This window comes from Schistocerca cancellata, chromosome 1 (assembly GCF_023864275.1).
Source record: "Schistocerca cancellata isolate TAMUIC-IGC-003103 chromosome 1, iqSchCanc2.1, whole genome shotgun sequence".
Taxonomy (NCBI): domain Eukaryota; kingdom Metazoa; phylum Arthropoda; class Insecta; order Orthoptera; family Acrididae; genus Schistocerca; species Schistocerca cancellata.
In genome coordinates, this window is record NC_064626.1 from 794928182 (window position 1) to 794942488 (window position 14307).

General features: G+C 43.3%; 1 protein-coding gene across 1 annotated transcript in view; it reads right to left on the reverse strand.

Annotated features, from left to right (window-relative positions):
* The window catches only part of LOC126162325 (neuronal acetylcholine receptor subunit alpha-7-like), a 558269-nt gene that overhangs the window by 31887 nt on the left and 512075 nt on the right, over positions 1 to 14307 (reverse strand). The window lies entirely within an intron of this gene.

A 14307-nucleotide genomic window follows, 5' to 3' on the forward strand; every position in this document is an offset into this window, starting at 1 on the left:
ACTGAGTGAGGTGGTACAGTGGCTAGCACACTGGCCTTGCATTCTGTTCAATTTCTTACACCAGTGGTCTTTGTGTTATGTCTGTATTGAATATCTTGTTTAGAAATGAACTTTTTTCATCTACTCATGATACTTGCTGTAGGCATCAGCAATGCATACTTTACTCTCACCTACAAACTTGCCTTCTGGAGTTCTGTCTCAAATTTATTTTTCTGGCAGTATTAGATTTACATTAACAGTGATACTACAAAGAACTATGGATAGGCTTTCTGATGAAGAGTTGGCTGATAAGTACCTCATTATGGGGTGAGTGAATGAAATGGAACAGCGACATAACGATGTAAAACAGAGATGGTCCAACAGTGATGGCAACCACATCACAGTGCAGGCCTATGCACCTATATGTTTTGGCTATGTTTTATGTTGTATGTTTGGTTGTTGTATGTTATAGGCTTTTTACTGTCACAAAAATATTTTTACAGCAACAAAGGTAACTGGGGTAGCAAATTGAATAAATAATAATTACATTATTAATCTGCAATGAGCCATCAGAGACCATGCATTCCTTGTAGACAAATACTCAGAAAATATCCTTAGCAACCTCTGAATTCTACTTCAAAAGCCACTGGTCAATGAATGGCAGAGTGTACACCATACCACCATAAATGACTCCCTCCTCCATTTATTCAGGGAACAAGGGAAAAGTGAATATAAATCTCCATGCATGATCTTCTTTCTTGTATCTTGGTTTAGTTTAGTTCAGTTATGTCATGTTCCATACATAATTTTCATGATTATTTTATCAGTATGATGTGGAAAAATTCAGATTACAAGATATATGTACACACATGAATAGTGCTAATATTAATGTTACTGAAATTTTTAGTTCTACACATGCAACTACATTTAGAGGTATAATTACACTCCTGGAAATTGAAATAAGAACACCGTGAATTCATTGTCCCAGGAAGGGGAAACTTTATTGACACATTCCTGGGGTCAGATACATCACATGATCACACTGACAGAACCAAAGGCACATAGACACAGGCAACAGAGCATGCACAATGTCGGCACTAGTACAGTGTATATCCACCTTTCGCAGCAATGCAGGCTGCTATTCTCCCATGGAGACGATCGTAGAGATGCTGGATGTAGTCCTGTGGAATGGCTTGCCATGCCATTTCCACCTGGCGCCTCAGTTGGACCAGCGTTCGTGCTGGACGTGCAGACTGCGTGAGACGATGCTTCATCCAGTCCCAAACATGCTCAATGAGGGACAGATCCGGAGATCTTGCTGGCCAGGGTAGTTGACTTACACCTTCTAGAGCACGTTGGGTGGCACGGGATACATGCAGACGTGCATTGTCCTGTTGGAACAGCAAGTTCCCTTGCCGGTCTAGGAATGGTAGAATGATGGGTTCGATGACGGTTTGGATGTACCGTGCACTATTCAGTGTCCCCTCGACGATCACCAGTGGTGTACGGCCAGTGTAGGAGATCGCTCCCCACACCATGATGCCGGGTGTTGGCCCTGTGTGCCTCGGTCGTATGCAGTCCTGATTGTGGGGCTCACCTGCACGGCGCCAAACACGCATACGACCATCATTGGCACCAAGGCAGAAGCGACTCTCATCGCTGAAGACGACACGTCTCCATTCGTCCCTCCATTCACGCCTGTCGCGACGCCACTGGAGGCGGGCTGCACGATGTTGGGGCGTGAGCGGAAGACGGCCTAACGGTGTGCGGGACCGTAGCCCAGCTTCATGGAGATGGTTGCGAATGGTCCTCGCCGATACCCCAGGAGCAACAGTGTCCCTAATTTGCTGGGAAATGGCGGTGCGGTCCCCTACGGCACTGCGTAGGATCCTACGGTCTTGGCGTGCATCCGTGCGTCGCTGCGGTCCGGTCCCAGGTCGACGGGCACGTGCACCTTCCGCCGACCACTGGCGACAACATCAATGTTCTGTGGAGACCTCACGCCCCACGTGTTGAGCAATTCGGCGGTACGTCCACCCGGCCTCCCGCATGCCCATTATACGCCCTCGCTCAAAGTCCGTCAACTGCACATACGGTTCATGTCCACGCTGTCGCGGCATGCTACCAGTGTTAAAGACTGCGATGGAGCTCCGTATGCCACGGCAAACTGGCTGACACTGACGGCGGCGGTGCACAAATGCTGCGCAGCTAGCGCCATTCGACGGCCAACACTGCGATTCCTGGTGTGTCCGCTGTGCCGTGCGTGTGATAATTGCTTGTACAGCCCTCTCGCAGTGTCCGGAGCAAGTATGGTGGGTCTGACACACCGGTGTCAATGTGTTCTTTTTTCCATTTCCAGGAGTGTAGATTTAAAACTTAATCTGCTACCTGCCAGACACTTTATGTGTTGTTAGGAAAATGGCCAAAGATTTTTGTTGCTGAATGATGTACTCCTTTTTGAGCAACTGACAGCTTCAATAATGGAAAAGAAAGGTCATTTTTTCCTCTAGTGTTGTATGTATGAACATCACTGTTCTTTGTGAATTGAGATGGATTATTTATAATGAATTTCATTAGTGAATACATGTGCTCTGATGGTTCTGTTAAAATACCTAACTCCTTGAATATATGCCTACATGATGTCCTTGGGTGAACAACACTAATTATTCTCACTGCTCTCTTTTGTGCAATCAATACTTTATGTCTAAGTGGTGAGTTACTCCAGAAAAATATTCTGTAAGACATTATTGAGTTGGTCTTTTGCTTCCACCATAAAAGCCGACCCTGTAGGCTATGCTCTGACAGCTGATGTGTATGATAAGTCCTGCTGTGGTTGGACTTGGTGTACACCAGTACACCTTCAGGAATATTACCTCTGCTTGATGACAAGGGAACAATTCTCATGTACAGACATCCCAGATGCCACAAATACCGCTTCGACCAACGTCCGCATTGAATTTGACCTCACTTTTTCTCTCCTTTTGCGCAGGTGTCAAGTTTCAGCATAGTCAGATGATAACACTCACCTCCGCCTAGTGCTCTGCACTACCAGAGAAAAGGGGGGGGGGGGGGTGGAGGGAGGGACTGTGGGCGGAGGGAGGGACTGTGGGCAGACTGTCATATATTAACCTTGGTGACTATGGACTGTTGTGTCATGCAGGTGATTTTTGGTACTGGACTATGCTGTAACTGGTTCTCTGGCAGTCTGTTGTACAGGCATGGTCTTGTATTGTGATTATTCATGTGATATTGGGTCACATTATCTGTTACCATGATCCTGTCCTGGGGCAGGACTCCACTTGTGGAACTCCATTTTCACATATTTTTGTACAAATGAAAGTTCCACACTGCAAAGAATAGCGGTATAGATACTAGTGACATTTGCATTGAAAAACAGTTAAAATCACTAAATTTGAACAAAGCTCCAGGGGCTGATAGGAATTCCTATCAGATTCTATACAGAATTTATGTATAAAGTTGCCCTCTTTTAACTCTAATATACCATAGGAAGAGAAAGAACTGTGCCCAGTGATTAGATGATAGTAAAAGTCACTTCCATTCAGATGAAGGGTATCATGACTGATAAACAAAGCTATGGTCCAATATCTTTGACATTCATCTGCTGTAGAATCTTTGGCTGCATTCACAGTGGCACCAACAATGGTAATTGGATGCTGTCACCTGATAACATTGGCCAACAACTTGGTTACAGTGTGTCCCATCCCCATTAGACTTTGGCAGGCTCAAGGAGGCTAGGTTATGGTATTTTAGGTTAGAATCTATTCTACATATGAAGCAGTGAAGGGTGGGATGGGTACCATGACACCTCTGTGTTTGGAGGGGAGTGTTGCATTGTGGCTTTGCTATTAAAAAGACAATGAATGTGTCTGAATGATCTAATCTGTCTTGCAATTGGCTCAATCATAGATAAAGAAGGTGGCAGGCTTCAGTTCATTAGTAGGATGCTAAGAAAGTGCGGTCAATTTACAAAGGGAATTGTGTACAAAAAATCTGAGTAAGTGCCACATGAATGGTCACATATTGATTTGGCTCATGGAGAGTATCAGGGAATGCTGAAAAGCCTGAACTGGCAATGCATTATGACCATTGGTCACTTTGAGACTGAATGCTGTCTGGTGACACTGCCAGCACATGATGCAGCAAGCAAAGTTAGTAAGTGAAGCAGAGATGACTGGTGAATCATTCTAGTGAATGCAAATGGGGAAATCCACTGATATGAAGTGGGTGACTTTGACAAAAGGCTGAGTGTTATGCTCAAGCATCTGAGAATGAGTATTTCATAAATGGCAAATCTGGTCAGTCGTTCATGTGCTACTGTCTTGATCATCTATGGAAATTGGTTAAGGAACGTGAAACTATGAGGCGTGTTTTTTAAGTAAGTACCATTTTGCCACACCACGACTGCAATGCTGTGGTCGGTGTTCTGTGCATGCGCACTGGGTACCTACATCTGTTGTCTATGCAGTGACACCATTACAGTCTGATTCTTCCTTGTTTTCATTGTGTACTGAGTGTTTAAGGTGCCTTTGATAATCGTGAATCCCGCCGACTGTGAAGTATGGGCTGTTATAAGATTTCTTAGTGCTAAAGGCCTAAAAGTGACTGATATTCATTGTGAGATCTGTGTAGTTTATGGAGAAAACATTATGAGTGAGAGCATTTAAAGATGGCCACACAAATGTGCATGATGAACAACAGAGTGGGCGTCCTTCAGTCTTTAATGAAAGTTTGGTGCAGGAAGTGGACAATAAGGTGAGAGAAAACAGATGCTTTACGATTCCCTCCTTGCAGGATGACTTTCCTAATGTTTCACGTAGTGTTTTGTATGGCATTGTGGCCGAGCACTTGAATTACCGAAAATTGTGGGCACATTGGGTACCGAAAATGTTCATTGATGTGCACAAAACCAAACTTTTAGACAGTGCATTGACTTTCCTTGAGCAGTACCGCAACAACGGTGATGATTTCTTAAGCCAAATTGTTACGGGAAGTGAAACATGGGTGGCCTATGTCACACCAGAATCAAAGCAACAGTCCATGGGATGGCAGCATTCAGATTCACCCAGAAAAGTGAAGTTTAAGCAAACTATTTGTGCCCAGAAAATCATGTGCACAGTTTTTTGGGACAGAAAAGGAGTACTGCTTGTGGAATTTCTGCCTCGTAATGAGACAATCAATGCAGCAGCTTACTGTAAGACATTGCACAATCTGCACCGTTCAATTCAGAACAAAAGGCGCGGCAAGTTGAGCAAGGGCATCATTTTGCTGCAAGACAATGCCCGTCTGCATGTAGTGAATAAGACCAAAGATCTCATCACATCTTTTCGATGGGAAACTCTAGATCATCCTCTGTACGGCCCCGATCTTGCACCCAGTAACTACCATCTGTTCCTGCACTTGAAGAAACACCTGGGTAGTCAGCGTCTTCAGGACGATGTCGAAGTCAAAACAGTGGTGATGCAGTGGTTAATGAGTCAGGTGGCAGACTTCTATGAGGAGGATATTCAAAAACTGGTACATTATGACAAGTGCTTCAATATTAATGGAGATTATGTAGAAAAGTAGATTAAGGTACAGGCTTTCATGTAAAAATAAAATTATTGAGATATCTTAGCAAATTTCTTTTTAAATTTCAAAATGGTACGTACTTAAAAAACACACCTCGTACATGTAGGTGACAAGGTTTATGACATCTAAGCCTCATCACATAATGTAGAGCTCGGAGGCCTGCCCGCCATATAAAACAGAACGTGGACATCAGACAGAAGCTTGCCCACTCAAAAAGCAGGATAGATGGCAATCTGTAGCAGATCTGCCTTTCATGATTGATTTCTTCCCCAATGGTGATTGCATCTTCCAACAGTATACCTATCCATATCACAAGGTCAAAATCACTCTACGGTTGTTTGACAAGAATGATAGTAATCTCACATTGACATCTTGATTATGAAATTCACCTGTTCTGATCTCAATGCACACTGTGTGTGAAGCTAAGGGACACCAGCTTTATGACAACTTACCACCAGGCCTTAATTAAGAGAAACAACTATTAGTGGGTTTCTGGTACCAAATGCCTTCAGACACTGTCAAATGACTTGCCGAATCCATGTCACCCAGAATAATTGTTTTATTACTTTACAAAGCTAGGCTAACAAACTATTAATCAGGTTGCCATAATATCTAGTCACGTCAGTGTGACCACCTATCAAAAGCCTAAATAACCACCTTTTGTAGTGGGGACCACTATAAGACACACTGGAAGGGAATCATTGAGGTTCTGGAAGTTACTAACAGGGATGTGGACTCATGCGAACTCCAGTGCTGTGGCCAGTGGTGCTAAGTTTCTCAGTCGAGGATCCATGGTAAGAAGAACCTGATCAATGTGGTCTCACAAGTTCTCCAATGGGTTGAAATCCAAGGACTTTAGTGGGTGAGGAGTATGGTAAACTCATCCTGGTTCTCTTTGAACCATGCATGTGTACTGTGTGCTGTGTGTTGCATAGCACTGCCCTGCTGCAAGATGCCTTCAAGCTGACAAAAAACCAACTGCATGTAGGTTTGGATATGGTCCCCAAGGACAGTTGCATACTTGTGTTGATCCATTGCATCTTCCAGAATGACAAGGTCACACAGTAAATGCCACGAAAACATTCTCTACATATTAAACCTTCTGATGACTGCTGTAGGGTGTTTGATTTCAGACATATCATGCCTTACATTACGATGGTCATTGGTCCAATGGAGCACAAAACATGATTCATCTGAAAAGACCACCTCTTGCCACTCAATGGACGTCCAGTTGTGGTACAGGCATGCAAATCCCACCTTTTGTTCCTGATGAACAGGAGCCAACATGGGTGCATGAATCAGGTGCCTATTGTGAAGTCCCATATGTAGCAACATTCACTGAACAGTCATTGAGGAAACACTATTGGTAGCCCCTTGGTTCATCTGTGTGGTCAATTGCTCAACAGTTGCACTTCTGTTTGCTCATACACATCTCTGCAGGTGTACTTCACCTCTGTCATCTATCTGATGAATAAAATCTTCCACACTTGCTGTTAAAATACTTTTATGAAAAAGTCAATACTGGTTTCACATCATGCATCTTCAGGTGATATGTACAAGAAATGAAATCATTACAGGATTACAGTGGTTTTAAAAGACATGTATACTATCATAAAGTACTATATCTCAATGAGAGCTGAGCATTTACAGGTTAATCCACAGGTATATCACACTTCCCATCACTTATAGGTACTGCATGATCCCAGTCAGTTTAATCATCACCAACCACTTTCATTGCACTACCGGTTTTATCTTGATGATGAATGATGTGACTTGGCTGTAAGTACACCATGGCTGTTTAAAAAACCTGTGGGTACCTAGCTCTCACTGATATATGGAACTTTATAGCAGTACACATCTCTTCTAAAACCATTGTAACTCTGTAATGTTCTAATTTCTTGTATAGATCACCCAAAGATGCATCTCCACCTTTGCAAAACTGGTAGTGACATTTTAATAAAAGTTTTTTAACAGCCAGTGCCGAAAACTTCACTCATGATGTGGAATCCGGCTGTGGTTGCCCAGCCTCTAAAGTGATGACATCTATGGCTTGTGGTGTACCACAGTTGCCTCAGCACTGGTTTTGGATAGCGCCATTTTGTCATGCACACTATATTTTAATCACCATGTCATGTGAACAGTTTAGAAACTTAGCAGTTTTGGAAATGCATTCACCCTTGCCCCAAAAGCCAATGATTTCAGCATGCAATAAGACATCTCATAATTGTTGTATTGTGCTCTTGAGTGAATTTTATTTTTTGTAAATTATTTTCAATTTAATGTTCTATGTTGCAAACTTAGTATGAATACAACTTTACTGATGTCCTTTGGAACTGTTAACAGGGTACAGTTGGCTTGCATCTGTTTGTTGGGAACAAAGGAAGAAGAGATGTAAAAGTTTTCTGGAGTTGTGTAAAAATGGAAAGTATTTCACTGAGTGAACATTGTAAATTTATGGTAGCAAGGCATCTAGAACTATTAAATATGAAAATTACATATGAATCAGTTTTGCCATCTTCATTATTCTACAAACACGTCAACCAATAGGGCTTCCAGACCTACAAGAGAACCTGGCTTCCAGATAGGAAGAAGTTCAAGCAACAAATTTAAGGAGATCCTCAAGAAATAAGATGAATATTTTTTTCTTTAAAACTACCTTTCGACCCGACCAACAATATTTAACTACTCCATGAAGAGTTATTAAAGTTAACAGTCATCCATTGTGTGTAACGAAGGAAGTTCCTTGAATGATGCCCTTTTGAAAGTCAGATAAATTGCTCAATTTCTGCATTACTCCATTTATGCACTGTTTTCCACATACCTCAACACGTTTTATATACCATTCACTGCTAGTGCTGCCTCCTTTGGTTGTGGGTGGTTATTGCATGTCGACATTGAACATATGCAGTGGTTACTTTAATGTGACTCGAGTGTGTAGTTTTGCTGGTCAGTGTGTACATCAGTTATCCCATGGAAATCAACTTTTTATTTATTTAATCGTAGGGCTAGGGCTCCCCATCAGGTAGGCCATTTGCCGGGTGCCAGTCTTTCAATTTGACACCACTTCGGTGACTGCAGTCAATGAGGATGATAGGATGATGATGAGGACAGCACAACACCCAGTCCCTGGGTGGAGAAAATTCCCCAACCAGGCCGGGAATCGAATCCGGGCCCAGAGGATTGACAATCCATCACACTGACCATTCAGCTACCGAGGGCGGACAGAAATCTACTAATGAAGTAAGTGAAGCCTATGGATATACTACAACTCTCTAATATTGCTCCCATAGGAGCCCAAAGCCCTGTCGATGCACTTTCAGCAGATATATGTGTGTCATTCTGTGCACCTGTTGTTTAGCCCAATTTATAATGAGGAGTTCCCTGCAAATTCTTCCTTTCATGTGAGAATGTTCACTGCATGTTTGATAAATGGTGAACGTGTACTATGAAATGGCTCATTTCACAATATACTCAATCTAATACCAATTCTGTGAGAATCTGCTTTGAGTAGTCTTAACTGTTCTTAAATGTAAGCCACAAGTAGTATGTTGTGTTTATTGGTATCCTGGGACATTCAGTGAAAAAATTTTACTATCATATTGAAAAAAAAAAAAAAAAAAAAAAAATTGGGGACAGGTGTAGTGACCATGAACGCTTTGTGTAATTATGCCTCCTCCTCTCCCTCTAGCTTCTTCTTCCTTACCCTGTGTTGATGGACCCAGGCAAGGCATAAAGCTTTATATCATACAGGCAGAGAGGGGGTGGGTACAGGGAAGAGGATGCCGCAACACAACATGGCATGCACTCGACTAATGTCTGAGGGAGTGCTGGAGGGAACTGACACCATAAATCCTGCAGGGATGTCCATAAATTCGTAAGAGTTCTGAACAGTACATTGCAGGGCATCCCAGATATGCTCAATAATCTTCATAACTAGGAAATTTAGTGGCCAGAAGAAGTGTTTAAACTCAGAAGAGTGTTCCTGAAGCCACACTGTAGCAATTCTGGATGTGTGGGATTCAGCTGGAATACACAATGGACATGAATGGATGCAGGTGATCAGACAGGATGCTTATGCGTGTGTCAGTTGTCAGTCATATCTAGATGTATCAGGGGTCCCATATGACTCCAACTGCAAACACCCCACACCATTAGAGAGCCTCCACCAGTTTGAACAATCCCCTACCGGTATGCAGGGCCCATAGATTCATGAGGTTGTCTCCATACCTGTACATGTCCATCTGCTTGTCACAATTTGAAATGAGACTCGTCCGACCATGTAACATGTTACCAGTTCTCAACAGTCAATTGTCAGTTCTGACAGGCCCAGGCAAGGCATAAAACTTTGTGTCATGCAGTCATCGAGGGTGCACGAGTGGACCTTTGGCTCCAAATGCCCATATCGATGATGTTTCATTGAATGGTTCATATGCTGATACTTGCTGATGGCCCAGCATTGAAATTTGCAGCACTTTGTGGAAGGGTTGCACTTCTGTCATGTTGAACAATTCTCTTCAGTCATTGGTCCCATTCTTGCAGGATCTTTTTCCAGGTGCAGCGATGTCGGAGATGTGATGTTTTACCAGATTCCTGATATTCATGGTACACTTGTGAAATGGTCATATGGGACAATTCCCACTTCACTGCTACCTCGGGGATGCTGTGTCCCATCGCTTGTGTGCTGACTATAACACCACGTTCAAGCTCACTTAAATCTTAATAACCTGCCATTGTGGCAGCACTGTTGTCTTGTATAGGCGTTGGTGACCACAGTGCCAAATTCTGCCTGTTTACATATCTCTGTATTTGAATATGCATGCCTATATCAGTTTCTTTGGTGATTCAGTGACCTTGGGAGTGAATAATGTTCAAAATTTAATTTATTTTTGTATGTCAATAAGCCAAAGTCATATGTGCTGTATCTTTGATATGTTTCTTTATAGTCTGCACTTGTAAATGAAGTACCACACACAAGTATGAGTACTCTCCTAGCTTTCTTGGGCAATTTTCTTCCTTTGATGATCATTCTCGCTATAATAGCATTATATTCACTAATCCATGTCTTATTCAAGACAATCTTGAAATAATAGTCTTACAGAGGCTGGAGATTTTAAATATTGCAATCAGTTCTCAGTTTTCAGTGTTGTGTAAGAGAAATTCCTCTAGAGAGATGAGTTCTCCGACTTTGCTGTTATCAGTTAAGAGCTATCATTTTAATACATTGTATTAAGTAAGGTGCCAGACGGTATGGACAGATGTCAATGTAACTTCATACACATACACATCAATGGCATGTAAATAAATGATTTTAGAAGTGCAATTCCTTATGACATGTAGGATGGGCATGACACTGCACTAGTGCTGCATGTGTTTTGTGTTGTTACCAAACCTGTTAGGGCATCCACAATGCAGAAGTGGAGTGATCACTGTGTAGGACACGGAGATTCTCTCTACTCGTAAGAGACAGAGTTATTAGTATTTGAAACGGTCCTCATTACAGTTCTTCATTTGCCCAACTGGTCGGTTTGTGCATTATCCAGAGTTGTGGAGCATTTGGACGTGGCAGTGGCTCAATGTTGGACTGCATGGGAACACGATGGCAGGTGTATTTGTTGTCAAGCTTCTGGTCGATCACGTCTGATCACCACAAGTGCACCAAGCATATTGTAACCCATGCCATCAGAGAACAGGTAACAGACTCCCAGAAACATACTGTATCATCCTGCACCACTGGTCAGAGACAAACAGCATCCCAACTAGGGAATTGCAGTCCCACAAGTAATCTGCCAAGTCTGGACTGAATGGCATCGCACTGCGGTCAACTATGAATCACAGCTCTGAACTACACTGGATGACCGTTGTTGGTCAGTACGAGGGAAACCTGATGAGACGCTGTTCTCACAATGTTTCAGAGCAGCACAACAGTGTTACTTCTGGTGTAATGGTGTGCAAAACTTTTGGTATGAATTCAGGTCACAACTGGTATTGACTGAGAGAAATCGGATAGCACAACAGTACGTCACAGATATCCTACATCTTCATGTGTTACCCCTTATGCGAAGTATTGTGTCATTTTTCAAGAGGACACTGCTTGTTCACACATGGCACTTATGTCTATGAACTATCTGTCAGATATTGAGGTACGTCAGTGGTCAGCAAGATCCTCAAGTCTGTCCCCAATAGAACATATGTGGGACCATCTCGGATGTCAGTTTCATCGCAGTGTCAGTATTCAGGATATTAAAGTACCAGTTACAACAGTTTTGGGCAAGATTGCCTCAGGAGAGGACATGACAGCTTTCCCAACCAAATCAGAGCATACATCCACGCCAAAGCGGGTTCAACGTCATACTGGCAAATGGGCTCATATTGCCAAGTACTTTGTAAATTTAACTTGATTTGTAATCACTGATATAACGCTACTTACTCCTCTCCTTGCCCCCTTCTCTGTTCTTTACATTTTTTGACAGGAAGTGCTTTTCACTCTATTTGTTACTAGGATATTGTTAGTGAGATATTGGAGTTCCCTATGGGTATCTCGTAGTTTCGATGAACCTACTAGTTTCGACTAACCTACAGGAAGTTTGTGCATTCGGCATTCGACACGAACTTCGCCATCCGAGTGGCTTGTTATGAGGTGGCTATGACTCTCTTGCAATCTCTGGATTAGCAACTGTGAGTATCGGACTTCATCATCCTTGCTGGAACATTTCCACAAGGAGTGAAGCACAGAAAAGAGCAAACGGAAGCAGAAGCCTATTAAAGCAGCATGTTGTCGTTCTAATAACTCGGCTGTGTAGGAATCGGCTGTGTAAATCTGATTCACCTCGTGAATCCGATTTATCGAGCAACGTGGCACTTTGTGTAGTTGTCTGTCACTGGGCGTTGGCACTGCTCCTCCATGCAAAGATAACCTGGTCAAATCCGTCTAAACGAAAGAACACCACAAGCTGCAACCAAGTAGCTATCTGCTACTCTAATCTTTTGTAACATGGGGAAGGGGAGGGGGGTGTAGACTGCATTGGTAACTGTTTACCTTGCTTACTTGTAGGTTAATTATATTCTGTGATTCTTACTCGACGCAAACTTGGTGATCACTGTCGCATTAACTAGTTGAATGTTTCTTCTGCCAATGTCGTAGAACACACAGTTTTGTGCTCTTTTTCCCACCGTGTTCATTCCCGTTGCTAGCAACATTTTCCCTGATTTCAGCATAAATAACAAGCGTTCACGTTTGTAATTCGAGAGCTGACTACAGCCAGTTAATACATACATAAAAAAAAATTGCATCACCTAGGTTCCGAGAGTTCCGGAACCTGTACAGAAAATTGGACTAGAGATCAACATAAACATCATTTTCGTCCATTTCATTACTCACGAAAACCACACATTGCATGTTGTACCCCGATACAGTGAGACCTTCAGAGGTGGTGGTCCAGATTGTTGTACACACCGGTACATCTAATACCCAGTAGGATGTCCTATTGCATTGCTGTATCTCTGTATTCGTCGTGGCATACTATCCACAAGTTCATCACGGCACTGTTGGTCCAGATTGTTCGACTACTCAACGGCAATTCGGTGTAGATCCCTCAGAGTGGTTGGTGGGTCACGGCGTCTATAAACACCTCTTTTCAATCTATCCCAGGGATGTTCGATAGAGTTCATGTCCGGAGAACATACTGGCCATTATAGTCGACCGATGTCATTATCCTGGAGGAAGTCATTCACAAGATGTGCACAAATCGGGGCGCAAATTGTCGTCCATGAAGACAAATGCCTCAGCAATATATTGCCGATATGGTTGCACTATCGGTCGGAGGATGGCATTCACGTATCGTACAGCTGTTACAGTGCCTTCCATGAGCACTAGTGGCGTACGTCGGCCCCACATACTGCCACCCCAAAACAGCAGGGAACCTCCACCTTGCTGCACTCGCTGGGCAGTGTGTCTAAGGCGTTCAGCCTGACCGGGTTGCCTCCAAACGCGTCTCTGACGATTGTCTGGTTGAAGGCATATGGGACACTCACCGGTGAAGAGAACGTCATGCCAATCCTGACGGTCCATTCGGCATGTTTTTGGGCCCATCTGTACTGCGCTCCATGGTGTCGTGGTTGCAAATATGGACCTCGACATGGACGTCGGGAGTGATGATGTGCATCGTGCAGCCTACTGCGCACAGTTTGAGTCGTAACACGATGTACTGTGGCTGCATGAAAAGTATTATTTAACTTGGTGGCGTTGCTGTCAGGGTTCCTCCGAGCTGTAATCTGTAGGTAGCGGTCATCCACTGCAGTAGTAGCCCTTGGGCGGCCTGAGCGAGGCATGTCATTGACAGTTCCAAACTCTATCTATTTCCTCCATGTCCAAACGAAATCGCTTCGGTTTACTCTGAGACGCCTGGACACTTTCCTTGTTGAGAGCCCTTCCTGGGACAAAGTAAGAATGGGGACGGGATCGAACCGCGGTATTGACCGTCTAGGCATAGTTGAACTAAAGACATCACGAGCTGTTTACCTCATTCCTGCTTGAATGACTGGAACTGATCGGCTGTCGGACCCCCTCCGTCTAATAGGCGCTGCTCATGCATTGTTGTTTACATCTTTGGATGGTTTTAGTGACATCTCTGAACAGTCAAAGGGACTGTGTCTGTGACGCAATATCCACTGCCAACGTCTATCTTCAGGAGTTCTGGGAACCGGGGTGATGCAAAACTTTTTTTGATGTGTGTACGTTTG